Consider the following 22944-nt stretch of genomic DNA (forward strand, 5'->3'; position numbering starts at 1 on the left):
TTTCTGTTAATAGGCCATGTGTTATGGTCCTACCAGCAGTGAAAAGCATTTTTAGAATCTAAACTGTTCTACTTAGACAAATGTCTCAGTCCATCTGGGTTAACTGTGACTTAGCTTAATGTTTAAATAGAGATTAGAGTGGCCCAGGCCCCCATTCAAATTTTTTGCCTTTTTGCGACGCATATTTTAGGCGCCATCAGGAAGGAGGAACTGCTGCAGCCATTGCATCATGATTCCGCCCCCCCTCTGCTGACAGCACTGCAAAAGTTTAAATCCTTCTGCAGCATAACAAACACTGTTATATTCACCTTTTTTGGCAGAAATGTTATGTAGATTACGAGTACAAGCAGAAAAACAAGATCATCTGCATGCCTGGATACCAGTAGCTGAAAGTGAGAGTATGCATTTGTTTTTTTTTATAATATGGATGAATGGACTCTTTAAATATGCTGCACAGCTCTGGAGAAACGGGTGGCTTTTAATGGAGAAAACGCAAAGGATAATTATTTTCAGGGATCAAGCAATCTGCAAACATTTTTAGTTATGCTAGAGCCCTGAGACGCAGTGTTTATTATTCCGCATTGCACTGACACCATTTAATTTGGTGTCTCTTGTCTGTTGTCATAAGTCTGCAGCTTCTTCTCTATCAGACAGTGGGAGTCCGTGTCATTTTGTGTCGTACCCCCGTGATCTGATTTGGCAAAGACAGACATCTGGCAGATGTAGACCTTAAGAAGAGTCTTGTTGGAGCAGATAGAGTGATTGTTCTATGAAGAGAGCATTAATTGCAATGAGACCTGAAAATTGCTTATGTTTATTCACCTAAATCCGGTGCAGCCTGGAGCCAGAACGGCAGTTTTGACCAAAAACAACACAGTGAAGCCTTGTTGTGTGGCTACCTTTTTTTTTTTTTTTTCACTGTCTTACTTTTATCTTCTCCCATTAGGATGAGAAGCTGCAGTGGGTTGTGGGAGGACATGTACTCTGACAGGGCCGCAGAATTTTAATGAGGAGATGTATTAATGCTGTATTATTAGACAGCAGCTTTTTCCCTTCTTTAAAAAAAAATAAAAATAACGCACACATAGAAACAGAATTTTTCGAAGAGTACTTTGAAACCTTGTCTGAAAAAAATCATGGTTTAGATCTGTCACCGCATGACCCTGATGTCCTTATCTTTATAGGCCCCTGCAAACAGACTTACCCATCCCTTAATTCTACAGACTGAAATCAAAGTCTCAGAGGGCTGTAATTACCAAACCGAAAGCCAACGCACAGTTTTTCTGCTCTCTCAGGCACTAAAGTGCAGCTTGAATGTTTGATGTTTTAATTCCACTGTGGTCATGGCTGACCGTGGGTCTTAGTGCTAGATACATCTCATCACAAGCTCAATAAATATATATATATTTTGTGCCTTTAATGTCACGCCTTTCTGTGTTTAATACCTTGAAATTGCAAAGAGTCTGAGTTTGTTTTGCAGAAAATCTACACCATTTAAAATCACTCATGATAGAAATTCCAATTTCCTAAGATTTTTCATTTGTTCACAGAGCTCTGGAGCTCGCAGGTTATTGCTGTGCCCACAAAAATCACCCATACTGCAACTTTCTTCCACTAATTTGCGTGTTGCACTGTGTCCTTTGTTGTTGTAGGTGATCTGCGAGATCTAGTAAAAAAAATGTGACAACAGCCAAGAAGAAGTGAAGTGCAAAACTGGACCCCGGCTTCTCGACATGAATCAAGATGTGTTTGGATACTTAACCTGACCAAGAAACTTGCTCCTATTACTGTGAGTACCAAATGTAATACACACATTTTGAAAAAAAGGTGATTTACTCATATTGGCGTGTGCATGCTCACATGTCATGTTTACATACAGATGAAGACCTTCAAAGTGCGTAAATTTGTCTCTCTTACGGCAGATGCTGGTCTTTTGTGCCAAAGCGTGCCATGCGATTACAGTCTTATGGTTTGTAGGTGGCGCTCAGTTTACACTCATAGTTATAGCACATATAAGTTATGCAATTGTCCTATAATATCTGACACATTATGTTTCAATGGTGTTCAGGCCCTGGGCTTTCATTATATTGGGTTTCATCCTTCCTCGCAGCAGCTCAGCTCATACTCAGCCTACGGTTCGGATATCATCTTCCCTTTGTTTCCTTCCATACCATCCATACCAACACTATGAGAATATGATCAGCAAGATTCCGGCGATATCTTCACAATGACAGAACAACACAACTCGCATTTGGCCAGACTTCAGTATGAGCTTTCAGGTATGATCTTTCCTCATGCTGCATGGGTTGCATGGAGGAGGAGCTTGCTGGCGTGGTGCTGAGGCTGAGAGCTTATTGCGATTTCTGTGTATGTTTGCCTTCCGAAGTGCTTCAGTCCGCAATCCCCCGGTTCCCTTAGCTGGCTGAAAGAAAGTCTAGAGAGTTTGGACAGATGAGGGGCATCGGCAGTGTTCTCTTCAGCTTGCTGGTGCAAGAAGAGATGAGATCCAATAGAATGAAAGCCCAGTGGGCTGGGCCCAAATCACAGAACCTTCTGTTACAATCTGTGATCAACATTAATTTCACAATTTATATTTATTTATCCTTCTTGCTTTTAGAGTAACTTAGCCATTAGTGCGTCTCAATATATTTATCAATGCATTAAATAGATATACTAAATGTATTGATCAATGCATTTATGATAACTGTTTATAAAGCACAAAACAGAGGATTTGCACAACCAAATCAATGTAAAGCTTTCTTTGACTTGGTTTTAATTCTCACACAACAGCAGAAGGGGAGGGATAGACCTTTGTTCAGCTACGCCTTTGGTGCTTTTGGCATGACTTTGGTGCCTTCACAGAAGGCAAAGTCAGTATCTGTGCATTTTTCCCCCCAGCTATGATTTGAGCACAATCAAAGGAATCATTCGATTGATTTAGGTGTGCAAGTCCTTTGTGTGTTGTGTTTAGTTTGCTGGCGGATGATATACCCAAATAGGTAGAAACACATAGTCAAGTTGCTGTTGTAATATGTGTAAAATGTGGTTTGGCCCTGTGTTGATGAAAAAAATCAAGGTTTTCCCTGCAAGATATGGCATCTGGATGGTAGCATTTGCTGCTTCAGAATCTGTTTATACACTTTTGGTTTTTAGAGGATTTCCTGAACCTTTGCGATATTTTCACTACAGAATCGTGTCTGTTCTTGATTCAGAGCCTGGAGATTACTGCCACTGAGTACTGCTTTTTAAGTTTTTTCCCTTTCCTATAGAGTTTTCTCTTCATTGTTTAAATTCCTTAATGATATCATGAACTGTAGATGGTGAAATCCTTCAATTACTAGTGATTTTACACTCAGAAACATTAGCTATAATGAGCAGAACAAATGCTTTTCAAAGAGATCTATATTTTTCAAAACGATCCTGTAACAAGTTTACAGACACGCTTGATGCGACTTGCTCAGTCACCATGATGCCATTTTGGTTTTGCTCTAAAGTCACATTCGATCATAAAAGTTTAGCATTGATGCCAAATATGTGGACGTGTTTCCTTGAGTGGATTGTGTGGCATGTGCCTATTCATCATTAAAATTCTAAAAATAGGCTAAATGTGTCTTTATGTATTTAGTCTCCCATGTTTATAAAATCATTTAATATTTGAAAACCCTCCAGTGTGCACTAGGCATTAGTTATGTGCATGTAAAGTAATCTACCATCAGATCATTAGTGTTTGTGATGATAATGACCACAAATGTTCCAAACATGTGTAATTTTTAAAATATTTAATGTAATTTGTCAAAACTTAGAAGGGCTTATAAAGGCTAATTAATGAATAACTAATTCATGAATAACAATGTAACTCTGGCAGTTAAAGTAGCTCAATATTTTGAGTGAGAAGTGTCTACGATTAACCCAGTAACCCAGACCTATATCGAAAATATATTGCACATAGTGTACATACACGATTCAACCACAACATTTACCTTGTTGACTCCAGATCGTAGAGGACAGGTTAGGCCATGATGATACTTCAGCATTTATTAGTTCTTAACATTTGTATGAATAAATATATCAAAAGCATTAGGTGGTGTTAATGTTGTGGCTGATTAGTGTACACTGTTTACTAAGGCTGCATGGATGGAGAGTGTCTTCATAGTTAAGAGAAAAACTCACCCAAAACACGTCAAATTCTCTTTTCACACAAATATGACATTCTTCACCTAATCTTCCTAAAACCACTCTGTCACATATCTTCAGTCAGCATTCATGCTGCCTGCACCACAACGATTGGATGATATAAATCACTTCAACAGGACAAACACTCAGCAAAACCTGGAGCGTCGTGATTTACAAAGTTGGATTAGAGTCTTAAGCTATCTCCCCAAACTGTTCTCTTTCTATCAGTTTCTTTCTTTGAGGAAATTGGCATCATTTACTGCTGTCACTGCAGAGCTCATTGTCCCCCATTATCCCAGGGACAAAGCTGCTGTGACATTGAGTTAATCCGTGCTTGTTTCAATTTTGCTTTTGGAGGGAGGAAAACAGATAAGGAGTTCAGGTAAGTGATGGCAAAGAGGCACCATAGTACAGCGGAAAAAAAGAGACTACAGTGATTGGTGGGTGGGCAAGAAAAGTATAAACTGCAATCTGCCAGACAATTTGTGTTGATTTCCTCAAAAATGCCAGATATGTGTGTGGCATAGCTTTTGGTTTGTTGGTTTCTCTGGGATTCCTGTGATGCTCTTCTAGACAAGACTAAGAATGCCAGACTCTCGAAACTACATTTAAACAAAAACCAACAATGTAGGAAAACTACAGCAAGGAAACTAGTGAATGCAAAGAATTTCTCCCCACATCCTCACAATCATCATCACCTTGCGACGTATAAGATAAAACGCTGCAACTAGAACTTGGACTAGAAAATACAGGAAGCAACATCATTAATAAGCCATGTGTCGTTACTGGCTTTTCCACCGAAAAGTAAAATATCAAGTTTTATGTTTTCCTAGAAGCCTAATTATAGAAACCTACTGAACTTAGATTAAGATTTCTTCATACTATACATCTAGAGAATGTGATGAGCCTGGAATTATCTAGGAGTGAGAGATAGGCATTACCGAAGGGGGTACAGAGTATGCAGACAATAGAAAGAGTGCAGTACACTCAGTACCCACTTTTTTATATGCACCTATGTCTAATCCATTATCATACGATGGTACTGCAATAACACATTATGTTGTGATGCTGAGGTCAGTTAGTGGTTATGTTGTACTCTACATTCTAATTAGAGGTGTTTCTAATATTCTGGCTTTCTCGTGTTTGTAAAATGCGAAGAAAATTAAATAAAGTCCTGTACTATTAATATGTCAGAAATAAATTAATTATTTTATTTAATTTCGGTCAGTTAAATATATCGTTTTGCCCAAAACCATCAAATAATTTAAATCTTAATATCAAAATTGAATCTTCTTTTCTCATATTTGATTATTTATCATCCTGCAGCCTGAATGAACTCACCTCCATCGTTGTCCGAAAACGATTAAAAACACATCTCTCTCTTTCATCTCACAGCGTCAGATGTTGATGCTTCCTAAGGCGTAAAATTCTACCGCCATGTACGTCCTTTGGCGCATTATATTGACACCACAAGTGCTCTATTTGACGCTCTGGGAACAATTGCATCTGGTATTGACACTGCAGGTACACTTCACAATCAGTATTGGACGCTCAAGGAGCGTCACCTTTTTACACGACAGGAACGACTTCATATACACAATAAAGGTACATTAGGGTTAGAGAAAACAACTTTAGGGTAACGTTACGTTAAGAACCAACAACAGTTAGGGATAAGGAAAAAATCTAAATTAGTATCAGTCTTTTATTTACGTAAATGTTCTGCACTTATATAGCACTTTTCTACCTATTAGCACTCAAAGCTCTTTACGCTGCTTCTCATTCACCCATTCACACTCACAATCACACTCACAATCACACTCACACTCACACACTGATGAGGGAGCTGCTATGCAGCTGGCCAACACTCACTGGGAGCAACTAAGTTGGGGTTGAGTGTCTTGTTCAAGGACACTTCAACATGTGACCGGAGGAGCCGGGGATTGAATCAACAACTGTGAGATTGGTGGACAACCGCTCCACCTTCCTCCGCCACAGTCGTACACAGTTGTACAGTGCACTCATTTTATTTGATTATCCAGAGTCTGACTGTGTATTTGTAGCTACATATATACTGAAGAAACTTTAAAAAAATTAAGAATCTAAAAAAAAAACGAATGAAGAATTACAATTTCCCACATCTACTGTACAGCTATCAACAATACCATCAAATCTTCTTCTTCTTTTCCTTTCGGCTGCTCCCTTTCAGGGGTCGCCACAGCGAATCATGTGCCTCCATCTAACTCTGTCCTCTGCATCCTCTTCACTCACACCAACTAACTTCATGTCCTCCCTCACTACATCCATAAATCTCCTCTTTGGTCTTCCTCTAGACCTCCTGCCTGGCAGCTCCAACCTCAGCATCCTTCTACCGATATATTCACAGTTTCTCCTCTGAACATGTCCAAACCACCTCAATCTGGCCTCTCTGACTTTATCTCCAAAACATCTAATATGAGCTGTCCCTCTAATGTCCTCATTCCTGATCCTGTCCATCCTCGTCACTCCCAAAGAGAACCTCAACATCTTAAGCTCTGCTACCTCCAGCTCTGCCTCCTGTCTTTTCTTCAGTGCAACAGTCTCTAAGCCGAACAACATTGCTGGTCTCACCACCGTCTTGAACACCTTTCCTTTCATTCTCGCTGATACTCTTTTATCACACAACACACCTGACACTTTTCTCCACCCGTTCCAACCTGCCTGCACTCGCCTCTTCACCTCTTTTCCACACTCACCGTTGCTCTGAACCGTTGACCCTAAATACTTAAAGTCCTGCACCTTCTTCACCTCTGCTCCCTGTAACCTCACCGTTCCACCTGGGTCCCTCTCATTCACACACATGTATTCTGTCTTGCTGCGGCTAAGCTTCATTCCTCTGTTTTCCAGAGCAGACCTCCACCTCTCTAGATTTTCCTCCACCTGCTCCCTGCTCTCACTACAAATAACAATGTCATCTGCAAACATCATAGTCCAGGGAGATTCTTGTCTAACCTCATCTGTCAGTCTGTCCATCACCAGAGCAAACAAGAAGTGGCTCAAAGCCGATCCTTGATGCAGACCCACCTCCACCTTGAACTCCTCTGTCACACCTACAGCACACCTCACCACTGTCTTACAGCTCTCATACATGTCCTGCACCACTCTAACATACTTCTCTGCCACTCCAGACGTCCTCATACAATACCACAGCTCCTCTCTCGGCACCCTGTCATACGCTTTTTCTAAATCTACGAAGACACAATGCAACTCCCTATGACCCTCTCTGTACTTCTCCATCAGCGTCCTCAAAGCAAATACTGCATCTTTTGTACTCTTTCTAGGCATGAAACCATATTGCTGCTCACAAATGTTCACCTCTGCCCTTAGCCGAGCTTCCACTACTCTTTCCCACAACTTCATTGTGTGACTCATCAGCTTTATTCCTCTGTAGTTGCCACAGCTCTGCGCATCTCCCTTGTTCTTAAAAATTGGTACCAGTACACTTTTCCTCCAGTCCTCTGGCATCCTCTCACTCTCCAAGATCGTGTTAAACAAACTAGTCAAAAACTCTACTGCCACCTCTCCTAGACACTTCCATACCTCCACAGGTATGTCATCAGGACCAACTGCCTTTCCACTCTTCATCCTCTTCAATGTCCTCCTCACTTCACTCTTACTAATCTTTGCTACTTCCTGCTTCACAACAGTCACCTCTTCTACTCTTCGTTCCCTTTCATTTTCCTCGTTCATCAACTCTTCAAAGTACTCCTTCCATCTTCCCATCACACTACTGGCACCTGTCAATACATTTCCATCCTTATCTTTAATCACCCTAACCTGCTGCACATCCTTCACATCTTTATCTCTTTGTCTGGCCAACCTGTACAAATCCACCTCTCCCTCTTTAGTGTCCAACCTAGCATACAAGTCCTCATATGCTCTTTGTTTGGCCTTTGCCACCTCTATCTTCACCTTACGCTGTATCTCCCTGTACTCCTGTCTACTCTCTTCAGTCCTCTCAGTGTCCCACTTCTTCTTAGCTAACCTCTTTCTCTGTATACACTCCTGAACTGCCTCGTTCCACCACCAAGTCTCCTTGTCCGCTTTCCTCTTTCCAGATGACACACCGAGTACCCTCCTACCTGTCTCCCTGATCAAATTAGCTGTAGTAGTCCAGTCATCTGGAAGCACCTCCAAACCACCCAGAGTCTGTCTCAGCTCCTCCCTGAAAACTAAACGACATTCTTCCTTTTTCAACTTCCACCACTTCGTCCTCTGCTCTGCCTTAGTCCTCCTTATCTTCCTCACCACCAGCATCATTTTGCACACCACCATCCTGTGTTGTCTGGCTACACTCTCCCCTACCAATGCTTTACAGTCACTGATCTCTTTCAGATTACAACGTCTACATAAGATGTAGTCTACCTGAGTGCTTCTCTCTCCGCTCTTGTACGTCACCCTATGTTCCTGCCTCTTCTGGAAGAAAGTGTTCACTACAGAGATTTCCATCCTCTTTGCAAAGTCTACCACCATCTGTCCTTCTGTGTTCCTGTCCTGAAGACCAAATCTGCCCATAACAGTCTCATTACCTCTGTTCCCTTCACCTACATGTCCATTGAAATCTGCACCAATCACCACTCTCTCACCCCTGGAGATGCTCTGTATCACTTCATCTAACTCATAGAATTTCTCCTTCTCTTCTAACTCACATCCTACCTGTGGGGCATAACCACTCACAACATTGAACATCACCCCTTCAACTTCCAGCTTCAGGCTCATCAACCTGTCTGATACTCTTTTCACCTCTAGAACATTCCTCACAAAATCCTCTTTCAATATAACTCCTACTCCATTTCTCTTCCTATCTGACCCATGGTAAAACAACTTGAACCCTGCTCCTAAGCTTCTAGCCTTGCTACCTTTCCACCTGGTCTCCTGGACACACAGTATGTCCACCTTCCTTCTCTGCATCATGTCGATCAACTCCCTAGCCTTCCCTGTCATAGTACCAACATTCAAAGTCCCTACTGTCAGTCCTACATTCTTAGCTTTCCTCTTCTCTCTCTGCCTACGAACACACCTTCCTCCTCTTCTTCTTCGTCTTCGACCAACAGTAGTCCAATTTCCACCGGTACCCTGTAGGTCAACAGCACCGGTGGCGGTCGTTGTTAACCCGGGCCCCGACCGATCCGGTATGGAAGCCTTTGTCACGATTCGCATGTTTGATTTGGCATGTGTTTTACGTCGGATGCCCTTCCTGCCACAACCCTCTGCATTTATCCAGACTTGGGACTGGCACAAGAAGACACTGGCTTGTGCCCCCTTGCGGTTGCATTATCAACAATACCATCAAATCATTAACTAAAATATAATTATAATTTCAACTTTTGAGATCACTAGTGTCCATCACATAGGCAAAAGCGGAGGAGAGATTTTGGGGAAAGCCTGTTGTGAACTAGCACAAGCATGTTGTTATCTAGTCAGCATGTAATGTGTCACCAGGCTTCTATCATTGTCTTTATTATAAGGCTTATAGCATGTAAGGCTTCTATCATCAACTCATGTCTGAGAACTGACTGGGTAAATGGAACTCAAAGCAGTGACCAAAGCTTATAAACCAGACAAATATGTGAACATTAGTGGATTTTAAAAGAGAACTATATCTCTGAAAAATATCTGCACCTGTCAGCCCCATTGATGGGAACAGTGAAGTAGTAATAAAGTCTCTTGATAGCATAATATTCGCAATGTAAAAAAAAGATTCACAAAGTTCTCTAAGGTCACATAATGTTTGTCCTGAAAATGTAACATTTGCAAAAAGACTACAAATCACATTCCTTGAAGCAGGGAATTGCTATGCTCTTCTTTCCCATTACAGCCAGTAATCAAAAAGATGATAGCAGGCTAATATCTATTGATTACACTTGTCAGGTTTTACAATCTGGCTTCATCTACTGGTCTGCATTCCCTCAGCCTCATTTACGAGTTCTCTGAGAGCTGAGGTGAAGTCGTCCTCTACCTGACAAACTCATGCTCCCTCATCCATCCTGTCCTTGCCACCACCAAACTCGCCCCCACTCTTACAGGTGCATAGGAGAGCCCTATCATGCTTCACTAATTCTTCTCATCGTGTCAGACCCTGAGGCTCTCTTTACTGTAGATCTATCTCTGCATGTCTTGTAGCAGATGTGTGGCTTCCATTTTTGGTAGCATGTGCAGATGTCACAATGTTGTTCCGTGTGCAGAGTGGGATTTTGATGTCTCTGTCAGTTGCAGGAAGAGAAAACATGGGGGAAGGCAGCTTGTGAAAATTGCATGGGTCGCACAGCAAAGCTAACTGTGAGCATGCACTGCGTTTATCTACACTGGAGTTGAAATTGTTGTTTTTTCACTCGCTTTGTAAGCTTTTCAGGATCAGTACAAGTCACAGGGATAGTTATGGTATTACCGTATGTGTGCATATGGGGTTTGAGACTTCAGGTTAGGCTTCAGGGCAGCATCCATCTCTCCATTTATTGGTGTAATTCTTTATGTTTTGTCTTATTGCACTGTTCCTGTATCAAACTTGCCCCAGGGTAGTGAGAATGGGGGGAAAAAACTAATATACCTCTTATAGTCTAAAAAAGTGAGTTTTCTTCACAGAGTCTAATTCTGTCCGTTCTTTAGCTTTTGCAAACATTATAGCAGAGAGGCAAATGCTCAAGGGATCTAATATTAACCTCCCTTTGAAGTTCTCTGCATAGCCCATGAGCTCTTTGGATTTCCTTATTAAAAATATTACCGATTCATCTCAAAAACAACTGAAAGCAATTGAAAGCTGCGCTGTCAGGGCCGACCTGGATCTGAAAATCCTGAGGATGCAGCATGCCCATCCAGTCGTATAACGTCCTCTGACAAATGGTGCTAAAACTCCACTGACAGCCAGAGGAAAATGGGTTTGAAGAATGAAGTTCACCTGCTGAGAGACTGAATCACAAAGTTGAGCAGCTTTGGCGCTCTATCAGAAAAATGCTCTGAGTGATGGGGTGTTCTATTTTTAAGTGACTTTGGGGAAGGAGGTTTCTTTATCCCGGTGGTGGTGGGGTTGGAATATTTGTGATAATGAGGTTTTTTTTTTTTTTTGTCTGACACAGTATTAAACTGAAGAACCAGGTGTGGTTAAAGTGATAACAGCTAGTGACATCATGTAACTGTTTTCACACACACCCACACACACACACACACACACAGTCAGTGGTTATACTCCTGTTTCTTTCAGTCTACATGTCAAACTGCCCTTGGGCAAGACACTGAACCCCAATTTGCTCCTGCAGCATCAGGTGGGCACCTGAAATGGCAGCTGGCATCACCATGTGTGAGTCTACGTAAGTGTGAAGCAAAATTGTACCGTACTTTGAATAAAATCACTATATAAGTAGACCACTGACCATTTTATTCTGACTAAAATCAAATTTTAACATTAAATCCAAGTCTTTACCCTCACACAGCCCTTTGAAGTTTTGAAGACCAGCTAAAATAGTATGCTTACATTCACAGTCAAGTTAAAGTACACCAATAGAGGGATGCACATTATTTATTTGCCCTAAAACTGGGTAAAGAAAATCAAAGACTAATTTTTTGCTTTTCCAGGAACACGTTACAGTATCATAGTCGTGGCTTTATGCATGCTAATATTACCTTGCAGTACATATGAGAACACAGTGGTCGATATTGGCTGATAACCGTTTTACAAGTATTTATTTATACGTACTTTAACAAGATATGTGCTTATTTACTATCTACTTTATATAATGGACTTACAACATTGCTTCCTGAGCAACTCTCCAGTTTCATAACACAATAAATAAAATGAATTATTATTATTATTATTATTATTATTATTATTATTATTATTATTATTATTATTATTATTATTATTATTATTATTAATAATAATAATATTAACATAGGGAGAAGGACCCAAAATGCTCTTGGTGGGGGTCATAAAAATCATCCGCAGTTTTAGAACGGTTCCTATGGCCCCCCAGAAACTTTTGGTTCCCTTGTCCTAAAGTCTGTAGGTTTTTGCGAATTGGATTTTACTTCTGTGCCTGATATAAGGTCTGTGGATAACACAAGTTCAAGAGATTTGTGCTTTTTGTGAGGTTTTCCATGTCTTAAAAAAGGCCCTGGGTCACTGTAAAAAGAAAGGCTTTTGGACTAATTGTACTAAATCGAATTACAAATTTACAAATGCACTTCCTGTCAGCACGACTGCCATTGCGAGGGGAAACGTGTTGGATTGTCTGGTTGCAAGTCATGTGTGGCGGTCGTGTGTGGAATGACCTGAACAGTGTGTTGGTGGCTCCAACCTTACTGAGATAGTTTTGTAACTTAAATGTGTAAACCAGTTTTTTTTCATTATCACTACCTAATAAATGTCACATCATGATGACTGTCATTAACGAATAAAAAACCTTGCTCATTCAGTGAATCTGAATTACAACTCAACGGTATAATTAAAATTCTGTGTATCAGTATCTTTCCATACCCACGCCTAGGTGCATGAGTAAAAGCACAATCACCCTACAGACATACACAGTGAATTTTGTACTTGATGCCAACAAATGACAGGTGTCTTCTCGCCAAAATGCTCCATTGAGAAATCAACTCATTTCACATTCACACTGCTTATTTTTAAGCATACTTCATTCTGTCATTTTCCCAGCATCTTCCCGCTACAAATCCCAGTTAGTATTCAAATGAAGAGTGCAGTTGTGAGTAAAAATAGACGCATATCTCACAGATCAATACAGAAGGCTTTCTTGGCATCATTTGTGGAGCCAACAACAAAGAAGAAGGTGACAGACTAGAGAAAACGTTCTGAAAGGACACAAGGATGCAGTTTACACGCCCCAAAATGTCTCATTTAAGAAGTAAGCTTTTCTCCTTTTTGAGACTCTAGTGACCTCTGCATTCATACTGCACACAAATTGTAACATTTTGTAAATGCCATAGGATATGCACATTCACTCATTTATCCCTTATTCTATGTACAAGTATACAAGACAAAACAGTGTGCAAAAAGAGGCTCTTTACTTTGTTTTCACTGCCTTTATTTTTCCTATAGACAAATTGAGTTTTATGAGATTTGGATCTGATATGAAGTTATATAGTGGATCATCCACCCATGAGCACATGGGGAGTTTGAAATCCTGCTCCTTTTTTTAGTTCAAGTTCACATCAATAGCTCAATATAAAAAAAAAAAACATGGAAGGGGGCTGCATCGGTGTGGGTGCGTTTCTGCAGATAGCAGTTAGAAGATGAAATACAAAATCAACAAGCCTAGTAAACAGTGCACAGCAGTTTGGCTTCCTTTGAGGCGAAGTTGCATGTTTGATCTCCTGTCTTGATTTTGTTGAGATAGATAAAGGTACAAGCTGGAGGGTATCTTACCTGTTTATGTTTGAATGGGTTTGAATGGCGAGGTTGCAATTATTTGACATAGTGCTGTTGCTCTCACTGTAGCCTTGTCGCTTTATTATGTGCAGTGTCCACTGCAACTAACCCTACTAACCAAAAATGGTTAGTAGGGTGACATAAAAATAATGCAGACTATGTTTGATCAAGAAAAAGCACCGCCACTGCCTCACCTTCGGGGAACCACATTCGTCTCCCAAACTTTTAACTTTTTTCTTTCTTTCTTTTTTTTTTTTGCAGAAGTCTTGCTTGCTTCTGAAGCAAAATCTGTCTCTTTGCTTTGCACACACTGAGAATCAAGAACCCACTGATAAGATGACATCAAATATTTATTTGGTTTTTAAGCGCTACAGCATCTAGTGTGACGATACACTATGTAACTTCAGCTTAGACCTCTCCATACCTTTCCTTGTACCTCCCATTCTAGTTACAGGTGCATGGTTGTGACAAACTTTGTAATGCAGACACTGGTCCAAAAATAAACTAAATTACTAAACTGACATTTACACATTATCAATTTTTAACACATTTTGTATTACCAATGGTGATTTTAAAGGCTGCTTAATTGTTATGATTTTTGATGAGGACTGTTGCAGCTAAGCTTAATTTAGCTTTTCATTATGAAAAAGCAATGTGGGTACAGGAGGTAACACTTGTAACTAAAATGAGTTGTTATAAGGACAGGAGGTGATAATGTCGGCAGAGTCTGTACTGTGGAGGCAGTTATAGACAGAAAGGCATTTTTTTTTTTTATACGTACCTGGAGACAGATAATCCAGAGACAAATTTGGCACTGTTTATGCTCTTCTCCAGCAGACAGCATTACACACCACTGTGGGTTGTTATAGATTTCTAATTAATGTGTGAGACCCATTTTATGTTTTCTATCTGTAAACAGTTTGTGTATCTAGGCTTGTAAAAGCAAATTCTATTCATTTTAATAAGGCTTTTAACACCTGATATTATTCTGTTTACTTGGCATCACATGCAATCATAGATTTTTTGTTAAGTTGAAAGTGCCACATAGTAGTTAGAAGATAGTTTATTGCACGAAATACTACCCATATATATATATATATATATTTATATATATATATATATATATGAAAAAATACAAGCAGTACTAGATTAAAAACATAACTAAACTATAAATCATTTTTATCAGTGTAAGACATTGTATAAATGATACAAATAACAATCACAGCACAGAACATTATTACACAATGTTAGGATACAGGTTTATTGAGCTTGAACAGCCCAGGCTGATGTAGAGGAGGACATCAGCTGAGTAGAACTGGTAGGAGATGAGGAGAAGCAACATCATCCATACATCAGTGGAGTTCATCTGAACCCCAGCACTTTATTGTCATTCCAACAAGTTACCAAGCTTCAGGCAGTAACCAAGCTGGAGAGTTCTCTTCCTCTTCCTAGAGGCCAGTATAATCTACGTAATTCTTTCTTGCACACTAGCTCAGAGATGTATGTCTTCAGTTTCTTCACAGCATAAACACTTAAATTTGTATTTCTGTGGTAACAATTAAGCCTTGAAAACCAAAAGAATGGAAATTATGAGTGCTGTCTAAAAAGAGTACATAATACTCACATTGTTCTCCCATTTTTGTTATGGTATGTCGGAATTACCATACACTATACCTAAAACCAACCTGCATTGGTCATTGCGCTACATAAATGTGTATTGAAGTTGTGTATAAGATTCAAAAACTACCACACTGTTTGGTTTCCACAAGGCAGTGAGATATAGGTTTAATTCTGACATTTTTGGACAGTCACAGTTTAGGTATAATCATCATGCTACACTGAGTTAGCCACATTGTAAACAGATTGTCTATACCAAACTCTTTGTATAGATGAAACAGATAAAACAAGCAACACAGGCAAATTTGTAAGGTTAAATTGAGCATGATATCGGATATCTTGTGTGTTACAGAGAGACAATGCACATGAAATTTGCATTTACTTGTAACTTGTGAAATAAAAATTGCACTTACACAGTAGGCAACACCCTCTTTGCAGATTAAATGATAATTATTCACTGATAAAGTGTTAGTATACATACAGTATGACATGCTACAAAAATATTTCTCAAAATATAAAACCATTTTGGAAAATGTGTAAATCCCTTTCATCATCCTCAAGTTTTGAAAGCTGATAATGTAACTGATTTTACATGTATGCGTCTATAATTAATTTCTACATAAATTAACAACAATTTCTACAGGTTGTGTATTGTTTACTAATAAACTGATTAGATTACATTGTCTTTCACATGACCTATACAAAAGCCCAGGGTGCATTGAACTCACTGGCAAAGGATTGGCTATGCTGGACTGGTCTGAGGAAATATATATTGAAAACTGATCGGGTTGGCACTGTTTTGAAGACCTTTGCCAATTGCCACTCTTATGCATAAGTATTGTGTTATGTTCAGCAAAATGCATTTAGCAAAATGTGCATTTGCTTATGGTTCCCATAACCATTTATTGCAATAATACTGTTGTAATATGGTTTAAAGCCATACTGTTAAGTGCTTTAGACATTGGTAACAGCATGTGACAATAATGACTCAGGTCAGGCTAAACAAAGTTCAAAAGTTCAAAAAAATCATTTCTATCATTCATGAATATTTACCATGTGCAAAATGCTTTTGTTGAGATAATATATTACTTCAAAATATTACTTCAAAAATTCAACATTAGACATATTGCATGTTCAATAATACATAAGACAAAACAAAAATTAAAATTCAATTTGACTTGTCATTGATAGCCCAGTCTGTATCAGGCCTCATACTAACAACAACAAGAAATGTCTTTGGTTATTGTACTGTAGGTGCCTGCTGAGCATGAGGCAGTTGCTAATGATGGCACAATGGGTCATTTGCATGACAGCATGTGTTGTAGCCTCTTTGGTGTAAAGTGACTATGAAGTTGAAGGAAATTGAAACACAGAATTAATACAATACCACCATATGTTGGCGAGAGGGTGAAGGCTTTATCACTTTGAGTCAAAATGCAAAATGCTTGCCAACTGCAAAGCGGGAGCTGTTTACCACTCCATGGCTGACATTCATATTACAAGAAAAGCATGTGGATTTACTCAGTGCATCCCAAAAAGTAGACATATACTCTATACATCCTGTGATTTCTGACTTCTGAATTGTTACTATGGCACCTACTGGCTAAAATTGAAATGTATTTTCCCATACTCTACTATATCTAATGCAAGCAGTTCCAAGTGTGGATAAATGCAGAGGGTTGTGTCAAGCAGGGCATTCGAGGTAAAACACATGCCAACTTAAAAATGTGAATCATGAGTTCCACACCAAAACCTGACTTCCCTACCGGATTAGTCGTGGCCCGGGTGAACAACGACCACCACCATTCCTGTTTACCTACAGGGTGCCGGTGAAAATTGAGCTACTGTTGGTTGAAGCAGAAGAGGAGGAAGGTGTGTTCGTAGGAAGAGAGAGAAGGGGAAAGCCAAGAGTGTAGGACTGACAGTAGGACTTTGAATGTTGGGACTATGACAGGGAAGGCTATAGAGTTGGGTGACATGATGCAGAGAAGGAAGGTAGATACACTGGTTGTCCAGGAGACCAGGTGGAAAGGTAGCAAAGCTAGAAGATTAGGAGCAGGGTTCAAGTTGTTTTATTATGGGTCGGACAGGAAGAGAAATGGAGAAGGAGTTATCCTGAAAGAGGAGTTTGTAAGGAATGTTCTAGAGGTGGCAAAGGCCAAAAAGAGTATCAGACAGTTTGAAAAGTCTGAAGCTGGAAATTGAAGGCGTGATGTTCAATGTTGTGATTGGTTATGACCCACAGATAGGATGTGAGTTAAAAGAGAAGGAGAAATTCTGGACCGAGTTAGATGAAGTGATGCAGAGCATCCCCAGAGGGGAGAGAGTGGTTATTGGTGCAGGTGAAGGGAACAGAGGTGATGAGAATGTGATGGGCAGGTTTGGTCTTCAGGACAGGAACACAGAAGGACAGATGGTGGTAGACTTTGCAAAGAGGATGGAAATGGCTGTCGTGAACACTTTCTTCCAGAAGAGGCAGGAACATAGGGTGACGTATAAGACCAGAGGTAGAAGCACTCAGGTAGACTACATCTTGTGTAGACGTTGTAATATGAAAGAGATCAGTGACTGTAAAGTATTGGCAGGGGAGAGTGTAGCCAGACAACACAGGATGGTGGTGTGTAAAATAACTCTGGCGGTGAGGAAGATGAAGAGGACAAAGGCAGAGCAGAGGACGAAGTGGTGGAAGTTGAAAAAGGAAGAATGTTGTGTAGTTTTCAGGGAGGTGATGAGACAGGCTCTGGGTGGTCAGGAGGTGCTTCCAGATGACTGGACCACTACAGCTAATGTGATCAGGGAGACAGGTAGGGGGGTTCTCGGTGTGTCATCGTGAAAAAGGAAAGTGGAACAAGGGGACTTGGTGGTGGAACGAGGAAGTTCAGGAGTGTATACAGAGAAAGAGGTTTGCTAAGAAGAAGTGGGACACTGAGAGGACTGAAGAGAGTAGACAGGAGTACAGGGAGATACAGCGTAAGGTGAAGGTAGAGGTGGCAAAGTCCAAACAAAGAGCTAGGTATGCTAGGGTGGACCCTAAGGATGGAGATGTGGATTGTACACCTTGGCCAGACAAAGAGATAGAGATGGGAAGGATGTGCAGCAGGTTAGTGTGATGAAGGAGAACTTTGAAGTGTTGATGAATGAGGAAAATGAAAGGGAACGAAGAGTAGAAGAGGTGACTGGTGTGGAGGAGGAAGTAACAAAGATTAGTAAGAGTGAAGTGAGGAGGACGTTGAAGAGGATGAAGAGTGGGAAGGCAGTTTGTCCGGATGACATGGTACGGTGAGGTTACAAGGAACAGACGTAAATGAAGTGCAGAACTTTAAGTACTCGGGGTCAATAGTTCAGAGCAACGCAGACTGGGGAAAAGAGGTGAAGAGGCGAGTGCAGGCAGGTTGGAACGGGTGGAGAAAAGTGTCAGGTGTGTTGTGTGATAAAAGAGTATCAGCAAGAATGAAAGGAAAGGTGTTCAAGACGGTGGTGAGACCAGCGATGTTGTTCGGCTTAGAGACAGTGGCACTGAAGAAAAGACAGGAGGCAGAGCTGGAGGTAGCAGAGCTTAAGATGTTGAAGTTCTCTTTGGGAGTGACGAGGATGGACAGGATCAGGAATGAGGACATCAGAGGGACAGCTCATGTTAGATGTTTCGGAGATAAAGTCAGAGTCAGATTGAGGTGGTTTGGACATGTTCAAAGGAGAAACTGTGAATATATCGGTAGAAGGATGCTGAGGTTGGTGCTGCCAGGCAGGAGGTCTAGAGGAAGACCAAAGAGGAGATTTATGGATGTAGTGAGGGAGGACATGAAGTTAGTTGGTGTGAGTGAAGAGGATGCAGAGGACAGAGTTAGATGGATGCACATGATTCGCTGTGGAGACCCCTGAAAGGGAACAGCTGAAAGGGAAAAAGAATAGAAGACTCTACTATATCTGACAGGTTGTAGCTTTGGCACTGTTACCATAGAGAAGCAAAATAAACTAGTCAGGATTTTCTTTGGCAGAATAGATCCATGCTTTTAACAAACATTGGTATTCTACTGATAAACATATCTTTATGGTAGATCAATGTTTTTACAATTTATTCCTTTATTTTGTGCTCATTTTGCTGAAGTACAGTATGTTGACCTTACTTAATCACATGGCTCTAACACCCGCAGGAAGTCATATAATCTCAATGTTGTCTGAGTTGATGTTTGGTAAAAATAAAATACTGGCTTTACATTATATATTTATTGTATTTAACAAGTCTTGTGATTAAAAAAACTTTCTACAATTTCTTGTACTTTTCTTGCCAATAATTGTGATAAGTTGTTATCAGCCTATAGTTATGGTTTAGTAGGCTACTCACTACCTGCCAGCAGTGTTGTGTGGTGTAAATCAGCAACATCTAGCAGCTGTAGTAAAACCCCAATTCCAAAATAGTTGGGACAGTGTGAAAAAAAAGGGTAAATAAAAACAGAATGCAATGATTTGCAAATCTCATCAACCTATATTTTATTCATATGTTGTTCATATGTTGAGACTGAGACATTTTAACATTTCCTGGCAATTATTAGCTTATTTTTAATTTGATGGCAGCAACACATCAAAAAAAGTTGGAAGGGGCCCATGTTTACCATTGTGTAGCATCCCCTCATCTTTTAACAATTGTCTGTGAACGTCTGGGAAGTGAGGAGACCGGTTGCTGGATTTTAGGAGAGGATTGTTATCCCAAATCTTGTATGATGTAGGACTCTAGCTGTCCATCAGTCCTCGGCCTTTATTGACAGATTCTTTTGTGTTTCGATGAGCCATTGGTGAAAAGCAGATCAGTTTAGAAACCGGACTTTTTAATAAAAGCCAGTCCAAAATAAAACATCTGAATTTAATAAAACCACAGCACTTAAGAATCATGTGGGCTTTGAATACACATTTAATGGATTTTAGCAAATATGGATTGCTGTTGTTGGGCCCATCACTTCAGGCGAAGGGGTTTAGGAAGCAATTTCCTCAGAAACAGTATTAACAGGTGAAATTGTTACAGCAAGAAAACATTATTCCAGTGCTCATATGTACATATAAACAAATAAAACCGTACTGTTAGATGTCCCAATATCTTCATGACAGCATGCTAACATCACATAGGACTCCCTGTGTTTTCTATTTTCTTACCAATCAGAGGTGCGTGATGGGAGTTTAACACAAGCAGAACGTTTGATTAAAATCCTCAGCTTATTTTCTCACTCACAGAAACTCACTCTGCCAGCGCTCAACTAAGTGAATGAGAGAATCAAAAGTAATTGGATTTATAGTAAATTGGTTTTAATATGATGCAATATTTAGCAATAAATTCAGGAATCTATGTTCCAGAGAAATATAAAACTTCCACACATCTGCACATTTAATCACAGACCTACTCATCTCAAATTAGATGCAAACTTATTTTATTTAAAACAGATGTGGTAAATGTTGACCTCATCAAATGTCAAATCGCAAATACTGTAATACTTAACATATCACAAAAATATTTCTGTCAGCCAAAATATCCAGTTTCGCAGCACAGCATCTTGTCTGACTATTAGTCTTTTCTGTATTTGTTTTTAGGCACTCAAAGTAAATTACAAACTTTTTCTCACCTTAACCAAAGTGTTTTTGTTACCCTACACCTAACCACACATGGCATTCTAGAGACAAGTTCAGGTTTGTAGCATGACGCCCAGCCCAACCACCTTCTTGTCATTTTTTTCCAAAGGTAGCACTCAATTTGTTAACAAAAGATTTCTAGCAAATAAATTTGTCTACTGATTACGTTATAATCACATACATAAATTCTTTTGCAGTTTAGGTGCATAGAAACAAAACCTTTTAGTCAACAAATGTGGGCAAGCTAGTTTTGTCGATGTCAGACTGAGGCACCGACGTAAGTGGAGATACATTTTGAAATACAATTCAATTCAATTCAACTTTATTTATATAGCACCAATTCACAACAAAGTCATCTCAAGGCACTTGACAGAATAGAGTCAAGACTTTAAAGATGTATAGAGAGAACCCAAAAATTCCCCCTCGAGCAAGCCCTAGGCAACAATGGAGAACGGAATAAACCTCAAGCAGAACCAGTTCTATAGATGGATACAGCTGGGTATCATCAGCATAGCAATTGGAATTTATGGAGTGTTTTCTAATAATGTTGCCTAAAGGAGACATATATAAAGCAAAAAGTATTGGTCCTAACACAGAGCCTTGTGGAACTCCATAGCTAACCTTTGTGTACATGTGTGCATTAACATGAACAAATTGAAATCTATCAGTTAGATAAGATTTAAACCAACATAGTGCAGTTCCTTTAATCCCAATTTCATGTTCTAGTCTCTGTAATAAAATGTTGTGATCAATGGTATCAAATTCAGCACTAAGATCTAACAGAACAAGTATAGAAATTAGTCCATTATCTGAGGCCATGAGAAGATAGTTGGTGACTTTTACCAGTGCTGTTTCTGTACTATGATGAACTTTAAATCCTGACTGAAACTCTTACAAATTATTCCTGTAAACTATTCCTGTACCGGTGGTCAGGAGGATTTCAAGGATTTTAGAAATAAAGGGGAGATTAGATATTGGTCTGTAATTGTCTAAAACACCTGGATCAAGACAGGGTTTTTTAAGTATTGGTTTAATTGCAGTTACCTTATAGGCCTGTGGTACATATCCTGCTTCTAAAGATAGATTGATGATATCTAATCCGAATGTATCTATTAAGGGTAAAGCTTCGTTGAGCAGTTGAAGTTAGCTCAATGAGATCTATGGGTAAAAAGCAGTCTAACAGGGATTGGGGCCTTACTAATGATTCTAGCACTGTTGTACGTGAAGATCTGTCTGTAATATTTGAGGGGAAGATCTGTTGAATTCTTTCTCTAATAGCTACAATTTTATTCATAAAGAAAGTCATGAAGTCATTGCTGCTCAGAGTTAAGGGAAAACTAGGCTCAACAGAACTATGGCTCTTAGTCAGCCTGGCTACAGTGTTGAACAGAAACCGGGGGTAGTTCTTGTTTTCTTCTAAGAGAGTTCTTTGAAGAGAGTTGTGAGGAAATATTTTTAAATTATCCATTTCAATTCCATACGTAAGGACAAGGTCTAAGCTGTGACTAAAACAGTGAGTGGGTTAATTTACATTTTGGGAAAAACCAATTGAATCGAATAATGAATTAAACGCAGTGTTGAGTCAGTTACTGTCAGCATCTACATGAATGTTAAAGTCACTCAATATAATGAGTTTATCTGTACTAAGCACTAAATCAGATAGAAAATCAGAAAATTCAATCAAAAACTCTGAATAAGGGACTGGAGGATGGTACACGATAACAAATAATAGGGGTTTGTGAGTTTTCCAATTTGGGTGTGAAAGGTTAAGAGTAAGGCTCTCAAATGAATTATAACTAGGTTTAGGTCTAGGATTTATTGGTAAGCTTGAGTGAAAGATTGCTGCTACTCCTCCACCTCGCCCTGTGCTTCTAGGAACATGATAATTAATATGACTTGGGGGGGTTGACTCATTTAAACTGACATATTCTTCCTGCTGCAACCAAGTTTCAGTGAGACAAAATAAATCGAATTGATGATCGCTTATTAAGTCATTTACTAATTTAAGATTTAGAAGAGAGAGATCTGATATTTAATAATCCACATTTAATAGTTTTGGGGTTCTATAGGAGTCTTAACTTAACATTTTTGTTTTTTGTAATTTATTCGGTTAGGGAACAGAC

General features: G+C 39.6%; 1 protein-coding gene across 3 annotated transcripts in view; it reads left to right on the top strand.

The window, feature by feature from the left end:
- LOC137101787 (leucine-rich repeat and fibronectin type-III domain-containing protein 2) overlaps positions 1-22944 on the top strand; it is a 140544-nt gene that overhangs the window by 71226 nt on the left and 46374 nt on the right. For all 3 annotated transcript variants that reach the window (XM_067480613.1, XM_067480615.1, XM_067480614.1), the window contains exon 3: positions 1653-1789. The gene's annotated coding sequence lies outside the window, so the exon portion shown is untranslated. The remainder of the gene's footprint in view (positions 1-1652; positions 1790-22944) is intronic.

The sequence above is a fragment of the Channa argus genome, chromosome 16 (assembly GCF_033026475.1).
Source record: "Channa argus isolate prfri chromosome 16, Channa argus male v1.0, whole genome shotgun sequence".
NCBI classification, from domain to species: Eukaryota; Metazoa; Chordata; class Actinopteri; order Anabantiformes; family Channidae; genus Channa; species Channa argus.